Below are 14472 nucleotides of genomic sequence, written 5' to 3'. Positions count from 1 at the left end.
TTATCGACACAAAATTATATCTCCATAAAATTTTTTTATGGAGATATATATATATATATATATATATATATATATATATATATATATATATATATATATATATATATATATATATATATATATATATATATATATATATATATATATATATATATATATATATATATATATACTATATTAACAATGATCCTTCTGTCATCATCGCTATTCAGTTACATCTTCTATCATGTTTTTGTGAAGACTAATATTCTAGCACTAGGCAGACAGAATGTCTTGATATTATGATGATAGCGTATGAGGTGAAAAGACAACGTTACAGTAATTTCATTCATTATAACCTGGAGTACTGTGACGCAACAGCAGCTCGATTAATAAGTTTTGCTTCTCGCGCATCATACATTTCAGGATTACTGTGGCAGTCATTCTCCAAAATCCTAAGATTACTGTCCTTGTCTCCCTCATCCCCCTTGATTCCCACAAGATCAGAGGCACCGGGGCACCACTTTAAGGGTGCCAGGTGCCCCTTCTCCTCACCAAGCGCCTCAACGAGCATCACGCTCTGCGCTCGTCATCAGCAGGCTGTTCATCACCACCACGAAGGAGACACAAGTGACAGCCTGGGAAGGAGGAATGGAGAGCAGGAAGAGGAGGGAAGGGAGGGACTGGAGGGAGGGAAGGTGGGAGGATGGGCGGGCGGCGTCATGACCCGAGCCATCGCCGCAGCTCACGTTACTTCTACAATAACATTCCATTGCTCGGCCACTTGTTGTTCATTTCTCTTCAGCGTTCTCGTCACCAGTGTTCATGAGCAGCTGAGAGAAAACACCATGTACAGCCGGCGTTGGCAGCTACCAAAGAGAATGTGCCATAGCGTGCCCGTTACTACGTCTTCATTCTCACCTTTCTCACCAGACGCAAGGTAGGCAATGCCTGTCAGTGTCCGGCCTCTACAAATCTTCTCCAAAGGTCTCTATCCATGAAATCCTCATCTCTGGTTATTTCTTGTAGATTTCTTCCTCTTCGTTCAGCAGCTTCTTCAACTCCCTGCATCCATCGCTTCCTAGGTCGTCCCACCGGCCTCCTGCCTAGAGGAACCCATTCCAGAAACTTCCTTGCGTATCTTGTATCTTCCATTCTTTGGACATGTCCATACCATCTCAATTTGTTCTTTTCAATTATCTTCAGTACAGATGTTATCCCTAATCTCTCTCTGGTTTCTTCATTTCTAATTCTATCAAGTCTGGTCACACCTCGGATCATTCTCAGAACTCTCATTTCTGCTGCTTGTATTTGTGAAGATGTTCTTGTTGTCAGTGTCCAAGTTTCTGACCCATATAGAAGTACTGGTCTTAGTATTGTTGTAAATATTATGGTTTTAGCTTTTGTTGGAATATTCTTATCTTTAAGTATGGGATACAATGCACTGACATTTGCATTGTACTTCTGTATTCTATTTAAAATTTCTATATTCTGTCTGTTTTCCTCGTCGAAAAGTACTCCCAGATAACAAAATTTGTCGGTCTGTTTCAGTTTAGCGTTTTCTATGTAAATATTACATTCCTCCTTTATTCTGCCAACTTTCATTATTTCTGTTTTTTGTTTGTTCATTCTCATTCCTTCCCTATTTAAGACATCATTCCATCTTGTCATGGCCTCTTGAAGATCTTGTTGGCTTCCTGTCACGACAGCGACATCGTCTGCATAGGCCAGCGTGATCTCTTTATCCTCCCTTACACACACTTCCTTCAGGCATCTGTCCATGTATATAATGAATAGCAAAGGAGAGAGCACTCCCCCTTGTCTCACTCCTGTCTTAATGCTAAACCATTCACTCTCCAGCTCTCTGTTCTTGACTCTGCTCTCCGTGTTCTTATATATACTCTTAATTACTCGTATCAGTTTAGAGTTTATGCCGTAGTCTTGATGTTGTAAGACTCTCCACAAGCAATCTCTTCTAATTCTATCAAAGGCTTTTTCCAGATCTATAAAAGCCACATATTTATCAATGCTCCACTCCCAATTCTTCTCCATTATCATCTTTAAAGTGAACACTAGATCTGTCGTGCTCCTATTGGGCCTGAAACCATACTGCCATATTCCTAGTTTCTCCTCGACACAGGTTCTTAATCTTTTCTCAACTATTCTTTCATACAATTTTCCAACATGAGATAACAGGGATATACCTCTATAATTTGCACAATCTGTTTTACTGCCTTTCTTATATATTGGACATACTATTGCTTTGTGCCAGTCATGGGGCACTTTCTCCTCTTTCCACGCATTACTGAAAATGTACCTCATCCACTCTACACATTCTTCCCCAGCAGCTTTAAATAGCTCTATAGGGAGCTCGTCGTCCCCTGGGGCTTTGCCGCTTCTCATCTTCTTTAGTGCCTCCTTCACTTCCTCTATACTGATCTCATTTGGGTTCTCTCCTTGTTCCTCCTGTATATCTAGATTCCGCTCTTCATCCACTTCCACATCCTCCACATTTAGAAGTTCTTGGAAGTATTCTCTCCATCTTTCTTCAATCTCCTGTGGTTTTGTTAGTAATTCTCCTGTTTTGTTCATTATTGCATATGTTGATTCGTTATTTCCTTTCCTATAGTTCTTAGCCATGTTATACAATAATTTTCTTGTTCCTTCTACGTGTCTCTCTAGATCTTGACCAATCTTGATCCACATGTCCTCCTTGGCTGCTCTTTTGGTTGCTTCTGCACTGTTTCGTTTATCTACGTAATCTTCTCTATCTTCAATGTTTCTTGTTTTCATCCATTTTCTGAAAGATCTTGTTTTTTCTTTGACTGCTTCCTTAACATCATAAGTCCACCATGCAGTACTTTTCTTTTTGGTTCCATATTTGATTTTAATACCAACTGTCTCCTCAGCTGCCCCATACACGGTGTTCTTGAATTTATTCCATTCTTCTTCTATGTTCATTTCTTCCAATTCCAGTTCGGTTGGTTTTCGTAATGTTACCAGTTGCCGCAGTGCTTGCTTCTTCTCTTCGTCCTTGAGGTTTTCCAGTTTGAATCTCTTTTGCTTTTTCTTGACTTTTTCCTTTGGTTTTACAATTTTTAATTTAGCCACCACCAACCTGTGGTCAGAGTCTAAGGACACAGATGGTATGGTCCTAACATCTTTAAATATGTTTTTCTTGTTGGTGAGAAACAGGTCAATCATTGACCTCTCAGTATATCCTTGTTGTGCTGCATTCCACCGATACCATGTCCATTTATGGCTCTCCTGATGTTTATAATAAGTATTCATAATGGACATGTTATTCATCACACAATAATCTATTATTCTTTCTCCCTCCTGGTTCCTTTCGCCAATGCTAAACTCTCCGATGACGTGCTCTACTCCATCTCTATTCTGTCCGACATGTCCATTCATGTCTCCCATGACAATGACATTCTCGTGATGTCTTATTGTTTCTGTCATTTCCTGTAGAGTTTCATAAAACTGCTCTTTCTCCCTCAGACTTCTGCCCTGTTGTGGAGCATATGTTTGGATAATGCTAATTTTTGTCTGTTCTATAGTTAACGTTATACCCATCACTCTCTCATTTCTGCAGTCCATACTGTCCATCCTTTCTGCCATCAGTGGTGACATCATTATAGCAACCCCATGTCTTCCATCCTCATTACCACTATATATGATCTTATAATTTTCATGTAATGTTTTTTCTCCTTTCTCTTTGATTCTAGTTTCACATAATCCAACGATTTCCAGCTTTCTTTCCTTCATCATCTCTATTATTTCCTCTTCTTTATCCTTGAATGTTGCCAAGTTTATCGTTGCAATCTTTATTGTCTTTTGTTTCCTATTTTCATGTCCAGTTCCATTCCGGTTCGTTACTCTTTGGTCAGTCCGATTCCGAGGCACGTTCTGCGTTTCTTGAGCAAAAACTGTAACACCAGTGGCTTGCTAGGCCTATCCTGGCTCTTCAGAACTGTTAATTAGTCCTTTCCTGCTGCTTATTGCCCCCAACTGGTTACAGGGAATCTCCTACTAGTCCCCGGGCAAGCCTGCAGGTTAGGGTAAGCCGCGACACTTCTTCAAAGTTACACAGTTCCTTGTTCATGTGGAGTAGGCCCATGAACCGTCGCGGCCCATGAACCGTCGCGGACTTCATCTCAAAGCTAATTTTGAAGGATGTTTTTTCATTAATACAGAACCTCAGTTAACGTAATCTGTCCTTCGCAGAACTATATTTCTCTTCATCACCCTATTCTCTTCCCTGAACTATTGCTAAAGTACTTTTTTCTTTTTTTTTATTATTACAGACTTCTTACGAACAAGACGCCTGTAACCTCCTAACATTTCCTTGCCTCCACATCAACCAGTGTGGCTGTCGCTGGCATACTATCATTCCTCGCCATACCATTCACATTTAACTACTACACACCATTTTCAACCTTGTAATTTCTCGGCGCAAGGGACTGTTCTTGCCTAGCCCCGTCCCTTACCTTTCGCTCTTCGGTTATTGCTTTCACCCGGCGTCGTGATTACTCGTCATGCTGTTTTATCATCTCTGATTACATCTGATAGGGTCGTGTAAAATACAGAAGAAGGTAGGGAAGGTGCAGGCGATGAACATGTTGCCTGTGAATAACAATGAGCTGATTGACAGGTATAGCATCGCCGGCTGTTAAATCTCGTGAACAATCTCGACACCTGATATGAGCACATTCTCGACCGCTAGACCCTGACATTATCGATGCACCTCAGGACGTTCCTCGCTCATCCTATGGCCGCTTAGGGCTAAATGGGCACTAAAATAGCAAAAAACCTTCCTTTTAAAGTATAGCGTGTCTCTTAATACTTTGTTTCTGGCGGTCAGGTGCACGTTTACTAACTTCGTGATGCTGCTGGGGTCTCGTAGGGATACGTGGGTGTGGTGCTACCAAGGCGACGACAACACAGGGCACACACACGAACGGGCCCTCCTTCAGGCACTGTCTGCAGCAGCTGAAAGAATGTTGTTTTTTATGCTGGCTGTGTGTGTGTGTGTGTGTGTGTGTGTGTGTGTGTGTGTGTGTGTGTGTGTGTGTGTGTGTGTGTGTGTGTGTGTGTGTGTGTGTGTGTGTGTGTGTGTGTGTGTGTGTGTGTGATCTCGTCTCGTCTCGCCTCGTCTCATCCCCCCCCCCCCTCTCTCTCTCTCTCTCTCTCTCTCTCTCTCTCTCTCTCTCTCTCTCTCTCTCTCTCTCTCTCTCTCCGCAAACGTACTCATATTATTCTAATTCATAGGAAATGATAGCTTGAGAAAAAAAAAAACACACACACACACACATTAGTCAAGTGAGTAAATAACCACTCAGACACGCACGCACGTAAATGGGTCTAAACGATTACACTGATGACAAATTAAATGTGCAGCATCCGTGATAAAGGCATTAGTGTTCTGCTGTATCTAAGACAGTGAGCAGCTTCTCGTGTAGCCTTGCCTAGTGAGACCCTCCTTCAAGAACGTCGTATGTGTGTGTGTGTGTGTGTGTGTGTGTGTGTGTGTGTGTGTGTGTACGCACATATGTCTTAGTTCCTGAAATATCCATGACTTCGAACCCTAGGAATTTTTGTACTCCAATTAATTGTTTTTCGTCACGCTCTCCCCTCACTGAATTCATGATACTAATTTCTTACCTTCCGTCCATTTGGGTACACTCCGCAAGACTGTTTTTTGTGTCAGGAAGAGTTATGATACTACCCTGCCCAGGTTCAGAAATATGCCTTTTGGAGGTGATGCAGGTGGAGGTGAAGGACCGGGCAGCGGTGAGAGGAGCTACTGTGTCTGGGTGCTGAGGGGAGTAATGAGAGAGAGAGAGAGAGAGAGAGAGAGAGAGAGAGAGAGAGAGAGAGAGAGAGAGAGAGAGAGAGAGAGAGAGAGAGAGAGAGAGAGATTTTTGTGAAATCTAATAGTGCGTAATATATTTTGGAAAAGGTTCATGGACTCGGTAAGCAAAATACCTTATCCATTTGTATGAAGAAGAAAAGTATTACATATCATTGTGCCCTATCATTCTTAACCAAAAAGTTGTAGTGAATTTTCTTTTTCCGAACTTAATGTGCTTACTTCTTATGTTTTCATGCTTTACCTAACATTATTATCTCTTTCCCAGTTTATTCCTCCTTGGTTCTCATTCAAGCACATTTTGTTTTATATGAATGCATATACAGCTGCTTCGAAGTTCCCCCGGCAGCAGTCCGCATTAGCATAGTGTATCTTAATTTGAACATCCAAGTACTGTCAAGGAAACTACGACGCAGCGCCAGAGAGACTTGAGACTTAGATGGAGCCCAAATACTCCGTGTTGTGACCGTCCAGTGATCCTCCAGTGTCAGAGGATTGGATGGCAAAACAGACACTCAATTCGAATGGGGTTTTTATGAAGCAGTAACGTGAACCTGACCTGGTAGGCACATTAAAGTTGGAAGCGGGCAAAAAGAACGACGAGAGATTTCAACTCCGTGAAGAAATTATCGATACGCATACAGCGAGGTGAGACATACGTGAGGGAAGGAATTCTGGCCAGGTTTTTCACAGTACTGTATAAGATGTCTTTGTGTTTTCTTTGTGAGGTGTTCAGCTGGAGGATAAACTTTTGTACTCATGTAAGAGAGCGTGTACACAGTGTGTCCTTTAACAACACGTACTCGTATGCTTGATGAGCGAGGTGTATCACTACAAGTAAAGCGCCTCACACCTAATGAGCGAACATCAAAACCTTACTGCCATCAAGACTCTTCTCAGTATTCTTATTATCTGGCTGAAATACAGTTCATGAGGCAGCAAACTCTAATCACATTTTACTTTCGCTTTGTTCACCTTTGGTAACACCAAAGGATGGTGTGGTAAGCCTGTGACAAGATCGTTGGTATACTCCCAGCCGGTGGCGTAAAACAATTTCCATTAGGGCTGGGACTAATTGAGCTACGCCCACGTTATTAAAACGAGAATAATTAAAAGCCCACGTAAATCAGTAATCATGATCAGAAGTCCTGAAAATGTTAACCCGGAAGGAGTAACAGTGAAACATTTAGAGACGCACGAAGGAGAACAGGAAAAGTGTATGGAGTGTGGTGTTCCTTGGGGCTAACGTGCTGCCTTGACCACGCCTCCCCCTTCCCTTATCTACACTATCCCCCTTCTCTGCCCAGGCTTCCATCTCTCTCTCTCTCTCTCTCTCTCTCTCTCTCTCTCTCTCTCTCTCTCTCTCTCTCTCTCTCTCTCTCTCTCTCTCTCTCTCTCTCTCTCTCTCTCTCTCTCTCTCTCTCTCTCTCTCTCTCTCTCTCTCTCTCTCTCTCTCTCTCTCTCTCTCTCTCTCTCTCTCTCTCCTGATAAAAACAATAATTCAAGTTAATGGTCACAAATATTAATTGAAAATGTGCGTTTATTTGTGCCAAAGTGCCTGTGTTTGTCATGTGACGTACATTGTTAAGTTCGCTCCAGCTGATTTGCTGCGGCTTAGCATTTTTGTCATTTGGTTTCGTAACCTTCTCCGAGATAGTCAGGTGTCAATCAAGGCAAGCACCTCTAGGTAGATCTGCATGATATGCCACACTCCTAGCTTACTGAATTTCTAATGAGGAGGTATTGGCTATAATAGAGAGAGAGAGAGAGAGAGAGAGAGAGAGAGAGAGAGAGAGAGAGAGAGAGAGAGAGAGAGAGAGAGAGAGAGAGAGTTCAGATAGACTACTTGTACCCTCGTTTTGGAAATTTGTAAATAGCCTCAAGGAGCAAGGCAGTGTGAAGCATTACATTCATTATGCTGTGACTGAAGACTCTTAAAAGGAAAGAAAAAGAGTAACTCATGCACTTTACATGAGTTTCAAGTCGGTTATTTTATCCGAATGTAATTTTTGCATTGTCCAAACCAGTCCAGTCACACGTGGGCTTGTTGTACCAGGCCAACACTGGAGTCTTTCCTCGGGATTGCTTTGAAATTGCTGTCTGGACATGAACACGTATTTCTGTTTCCGCGCGTTGTCTCCCATACCGTGCAATCTGTTTTTGTTCTTTTACTTTTTGTTTGCATTTAAGATAAAGAGGCGGGGATAAGAGGAATGACAGCCTTGTGCAAGTAGAGTACACGTGTTGTCTTGCCGTGGTTAGTACTTAGTGGTGTTACTGTCTCTGTGGGACATTTTACCGATGGATCTTGTTACCACAAAAACTTTAAGTCGTACTCGAATTTTTTTTTTCTCTCTTCATTTATTGTGAAGCAATAATACATTCGGGTTACCCTTGACCAACATCCCTTCCTCATCAAAAGAATTACAACCGCTGTATATGTTGGGTTCTTCTTGTGTGTATGCTGAGACGCGCCGACTGCGCTGCTCCTGGGGGAGACTTTCTGAACGACATTCTGCATCTAATTCTGCAGTGTCGTTTCGAAGCTCCTATTTTTTGTATATTTTCATAGATATAATTAACTGATATTCACTGGTGATAACCAATGCATCTGTCTATTGCTTGAGTGATAATGAGTTATTCCAGTTTACAGATCTACCACTCACCAAGTCAAAGAAAATATATCCGAACTCCACATAACTATATTCTGTAGACAGCATTTCACCATTACCAGACTACATCCATCTTTGTACTAATTCCTTGCACATACAGGCAAGATTCATAATGCCATCACAAATGGTCGTAGACAAGACACGCGTCACGGGAACTCAGCAGCGATGGGGTGCTTTGTTACAGCTTGCGAGAGCAGGACATTCCATATTTACGAGTATTTGTTGATATAAGGAAATAAACAACAATATAAGTAAAGGGCACATGGTGGAGGTCAACTTGTTGACTGAAGCTTAAAACAACTTTCACCGAACAACTGAGCTGCCTCTTGGTCACGGCTTAAATTTGCTCCAACCAATTGTTTCCTTGTGCTTTAAATAAATGTGATTCTCATCTTATTCTTTCTGAGAGGGATGGAGATCTGGAAAGAAAGGTAGCGTAAGATTTGATCACGTAGTATCTGCGCAGGCACATTACTTGCCACTTAGAGAGAGAGAGAGAGAGAGAGAGAGAGAGAGAGAGAGAGAGAGAGAGAGAGAGAGAGAGAGAGAGAGAGAGATTAAAACGGACGGAATGAAGTATAGTATCATAAATTTATTAATTCATGATCAGTAAAAAATGAAACACACACACACACACACACACACACACACACACACACACACACACACACACACACAATGGGAGAAAAACTTAAGTTATCGCTTATAGATTAAGGATTAAGGCAGAATGTGTCCATTCCCCGCCTTTCTCTCTCTCTCTCTCTCTCTCTCTCTCTCTCTCTCTCTCTCTCTCTCTCTCTCTCTCTCTCTCATATTGTCGCAGCACTACGCAATATCATGTAATCAGTCAACTAAGCGTGTTTTGCTTTCGTGTCGCAGAGTGCAAAACAGTGATCAGTGAGGGCGTGGACGTGCAGCTCACCGCTAGCTGCCACAAGCCTTGGCGCCGCAGCAAATCGTGCCAGCCCAGGGAGGACGCGGCGCCTAACTCCCATCGCGCTTGGTGTGCTCGCAGGAAGGATGGTAAGTAAAGACACTTGCTAAGCTCTCTGCGGGAAGGTAATCATGAACTTAGCACGGGATTCTGAAGGCTGTAGATGAATTTCACACACACACACACACACACACACACACACACACACACACACACTGTAGAAACAAAGAAAAGAGAAAAACGCATCTCATCCTCAAAGAAGTAACAATGATGTGACTCAGTAACCAAAATTAATAGGAAGCTTTTAAGAGACTAGACAAATTTATGGATAGGAATGATAGGTGCACTTACTTACTGTAGGTATGCTTTGTGTGAGGACTGCCAAGTGTGTGCCTCCTGGCTTCTTGCTGTTTCCCTTGTGTTCTTGCTTGTATCTTACTATGTTCTTTTATTCTTACCTACCTTATCAACAACCTTTCTCCCAAATCCCGTGGGCTGTAACCCTTGCCAGCATTCTCAACTATAATCGAGACTTAATCTGCTCTCTCCATCCCTTGCAAAACACCAGTGACTTCAGTGGGACTTGGGACCGCCACACTTGATGACCGGTGTGGTGACGCGAGGCCGAGGGGACACGGACCGCAAACATTGGGTGAAGGCCTACACATTCACCCATTGCAACGACTCCAAGGTTTGGTTCACCTACAAAGACGGCAACCACCTCGATACTAAGGTGAGCGACAAGGTAAGCCAGGGAGAGCGTCTTGCACTGATGGTAGGAACTGTGGTGGCACCTTGTACTGTTGTGATGGAGGGAGTGTAGCTTGGTAGCGCAATGACAGTGTATCTAAGCATTTAGTGCCAGTCAAGCTTTATGTACTTAACTGTGGAACTGTGGTATCACCTTCTGCTGGTGGAAGGAGTGCGGCTGGGTAATGCAAGAGTATCTAACCCATGTGCATCCAGTGAAGCTTTGTGTGCTAATAACAGAAACTTGTTGTACCGCTTGTTGGTAGAGGGAATATTGCCTTCTGATGCCAATGTGTCTGAATATACTGGCTGAAGCAGCTGGTCTCATGCGGTTAGAGGAAGTGTTACCCTTTTTGACCTTGTGAATTGTGCTAATTGAAAGAGCTGACTGTACACAGGTCTTCAGTGTTTGTGATTCTAGTATCAGTTGAGATACGAGTATATGGCTGATCTTAAACGGTTGATAGGAGCTTAACCTTTTCCTTGAGAAGTGAGAGTAGTCATCCAAGGGTACCTGTGCAAGGCGTGTGGCTTTGTCTTTTTTTTTTTTTATGTAGAAAGGACACTGACCAAGGGCAACAAAAATCCAATAAAAAAAAAATGCCCACTGAAATGCCAGTCCCATAAAAGGGTCAAAGCAGTGGTCAAAAACTGATAGCTTAAAATAGCTTAAAACAACACTCAAATGGTCCCTTAACCCTCGCACTCTCACTAACCCTAACGTGAGTGAAGTCAAATTTGCCTTAGCGTTAAACACTCACTCAACCACCCGCTCCCTTACTTTCACAGTTGGCAGCCCTTGAAAGGTTGTGTGGTCGCTCTGTTTATGTATGCGCATAGAGTGGCATTTCTGAAAGTTTGGTTGTGTTCGGATATGTCGACTTGTTCATTTTTTATTGTTTATTGCGGAGAATTTTCAGCTAATTTTTCATCAAAACATATATACTAGCATAAAATATGTGATATAGTATCATGTACACATAAAATAGTAGGTTGTTTGAATATTATACGAACATGTTACATAGCCAAGTCGCAGTGACAAATCGAACATCTCCCAACCCGCTGCAGATGAATGAACTTTATGTTCTCTTGCAAAAATGTTGCGAAGTGAACGAATGCAGCACATGGGAGAAGAGGAGAGGATACTTCTATTAGACTTAATCAATGAAAGAAGAGGTGTTCTCCTCAGCAAAGCCACCAACCGTGACCAACGCCCGCATTATACCGGTCAAGGCAAGAGTATGGGAGGAGATCACGAACTCTCTTGCTGCCAGTGGTCTGGGGCCGCAGAGGACTGTAAAACAGATTAAGAAGATTTAGGAAAACATGAGATCAAGGTTAGTATGTTGGTTTTAAAATGTCGTTTGGTAATTAGCAAGTTTACTTTTCCACACTCCTACGGTAGAAAGTAATTATGAGATGAAAAATTAGTTAAATGTCAGTGTTATCAGGTTAAATTAATGTTACTGTTAGTTACCACTTACCGGTAAAGAGGATTTCTGTTGGGTAATTGGTACATAATAATAATTGTTCTTGTTGTAGTTTATTAATGAGTACCTTTGTAAAACATTAAGAATTTTACAATCTACCCATCTAAGATTGTTTCTAAGAAGGACAGGGTTTAGAAGTCAAGGGAAATGTGTGTGGTAAAAAAGTCAACCTACTGTTCTGTAGACAGGTAAAAGTCACCATTAAAAATAATATAATGTCACTCCACTTTCTCCATCTCAATTGAATCCTCCAGTTGCTTCCTTATCTCAACTACCCTCTCCTGACAGACAGAATATTAAGTCTCTAATTGCCTTTACCCTAGTACTTTGCATGAATGATTTAAAGTTTTCTTAGAAATATGCATTTGATTATTTTGTGAAACTATAGTATTAGCACCTCTCCAAACACTAAGAGAACCATGCAAGGAGCTAGAGTACCCAATATATAATTATAATATAACATGTCTGTGATGTTGTGAGGGTGGACAGCTCTTGTGAGGTTACATAACATTGAATTAAGTTAGGCTTGATTAAGTTTGGTTAGGTTGGTCTGTGAGTGTTACCTAATCTAATTTAAACTTAAGTAACCTAACCTAACCTCACATAAGCCATATAGGACAGGATAAGTTTGGTTAGGTTACTTTATTTTAGTTTAGATTAGGTTATATCAGATTGAATTAGGTTAGGTTTGTCTGTGACTTATTTACCTAACATAATCTAACCAAACCTAACCTAGCCTAGCCTAGCCTAACCTAACCTAACCTAACCTAATCTAATCAAACCTATCCCATCCTATCCAAAGCTGACCAAACCTCACAACAAGTGCTCCCCACTTTAAAACATCACAGACAATGCTGACCAGTAATGTTTCTATAATCTTTCATTGTTTTTTAATGATTAGAGAGGAAGTGTTATTCTATAGTTTTATCCTGAAATTTATTAGTTCTTACCATTCTTCATAAGAACAACAGCAATTAGGCTACAATATTTCTTTAATTTTTGTTTATGTAGCTTTTATAGATGATAATTTATCAATATGAAATTATGGTATGGTATCTTTCTTGTACTGTGCAGTGCAGGAAAAATAAATGAAAATATGTAACTTTTTTATGCCTAATGATGTGAAATAATTTCAGGGCCAAGAAGTTTGTTAGTGACCAGAGGAAAAAACTGTGTTGAACAGGAGGTGGTCCTCTAAGTCCAGTTGTCAAGCCAGACCCTGTATTGGAGAAAATCCTTGCTCTCATCGCAGACGAGCTAGAACCGGACCCAAACCACAGTGACAGTGACATGGCCAACAGGTTGGTTCCATTAAGTAATAAATTTTCTGTTTTACATATCACATTTCTGTTCTTAAATGTGATATTGAGTTCTAGTATATTCAGACTTGCAAATATTTCTGATGCCATCCTTATTTTTGCAAATTATTCATCACTTTGGAGCAGTGGTTCCAATAATTTTCTTGTTCTTAACCCAGTTTTCATCTATACTTGATTAATATCATGGGACTCTTTGGTTTGGCTTAATCCAGCAAAATATTTCACCACATGGTCATGCAGCATACTCAGACGACTCTAAACTGTTTTGTAGCATAGAGACCAACTATTCTGTAGACAAAATTGGTGTTTTCATGTAAACTTGCCTTAAGAGCTTCCTTGAAAAAATGGTGTGCATGCACAGAAAATACCCTGATATGACGGACCTACTTTGGTTTACATGGAATCTGTCTGACAGAAGACCCACCCAGACTTGACAAATTCCAGATAAAGCAGAAATTTCTGGCTTGTAATAGATCTGTCAAGGCCTTAGAAAATCTGTATTGACCAGAAACCAATTTAAGTTCATCTTGCTTAGAGAGGGTTGAACATTATTATGTACCTTGTAACTATATTACTCGTTCAATGGAAGAGGCAATCCATTCATATACTTAAACACTATACTGTAAACAACCATACTGTTACTTTCATTAATGTTATTTGTTTGTTCACAGATGTCACTGTCGTTGTTATTAATGAGAAGGGAGAGCAGTTGGATGAGCCGATGGCCATGACTGAACAGCCATCCACAGCACGCTCAGTGCCTATTTCGCTCATGCCTGCCAGAGGAAATGATAGTGCACCTGCTGCTTGCACCTCTTTTGTTGAGTCATCGGGAACTGCAGCTTTGCTCTACAGTCCTGCCATCCACCGCACACCTCTTTCTTTAACTTCTAAGGATGTTCATGGAACTGTAGTGTCATCCTCAAGCTCCTCCAACCACTGTACACCACTTCCTTCAACCTCTGTTGATGTACAGTAGCTTCAATTTGCAACAGTAGCTTCAATTTGTAGCACACCTCTTCCTTCCACCTCTGTTTTGGCATCGGTACCAGTTACCTTTCCAAGTGAATTGTCACCAATACAGTCTTCCAGTGCGAGAGGAAAAGTGAGTGGGAAAAAGTTTAAAGCAAAGAAAAGGCAAGTGGAAGACAGTGTTGGCAGAGAGTCCTATGAAATGTTGTCAAAGTTTCAAAAGGAAGAACATGAAATAGTGATGCAAATTCATAAACAAAACTTAGAAAATAAAAAGATTGAAGGGGACTGTTTATGCCAAGCAATGAAAATTATGTCTTCTATACATTCAAGAGTTGGAGACACACTGGAAGATGTGCGTGCAGATGCAGGTGCATTTGTAGATTTCTTGGACAATTCTAGAAATGATCAGGCATAAATTTGTTTTGCGGTGTTGCTGTAAGATCAAGATCCAAAGTTTCTTTACTCACCCAGTTTAGTA

General features: G+C 41.2%; 1 long non-coding RNA gene across 4 annotated transcripts; it reads left to right on the top strand.

Moving 5' to 3' along the window:
* Window positions 1-676: 676 nt before the first annotated feature.
* LOC135097147 (uncharacterized) lies at window positions 677-14472 on the top strand. 4 transcript variants are annotated; one of them, XR_010265413.1, is made up of 6 exons: window positions 677-919; window positions 9406-9549; window positions 10029-10205; window positions 11279-11547; window positions 12837-13001; window positions 13691-14472. It is a non-coding gene; the product is annotated as an uncharacterized LOC135097147 (long non-coding RNA). The 4 variants fall into 4 exon arrangements; XR_010265412.1 differs by lacking the exon at window positions 677-919 and adding an exon at window positions 6435-6502 and having other exon boundaries at window positions 10029-10193; XR_010265411.1 differs by lacking the exon at window positions 677-919 and adding an exon at window positions 6435-6502.

The sequence above is a fragment of the Scylla paramamosain genome, unplaced genomic scaffold (genome assembly GCF_035594125.1).
Source record: "Scylla paramamosain isolate STU-SP2022 unplaced genomic scaffold, ASM3559412v1 Contig13, whole genome shotgun sequence".
Lineage (NCBI taxonomy): Eukaryota > Metazoa > Arthropoda > Malacostraca > Decapoda > Portunidae > Scylla > Scylla paramamosain.
This window is presented reverse-complemented; position numbering and strand designations above follow the sequence as displayed.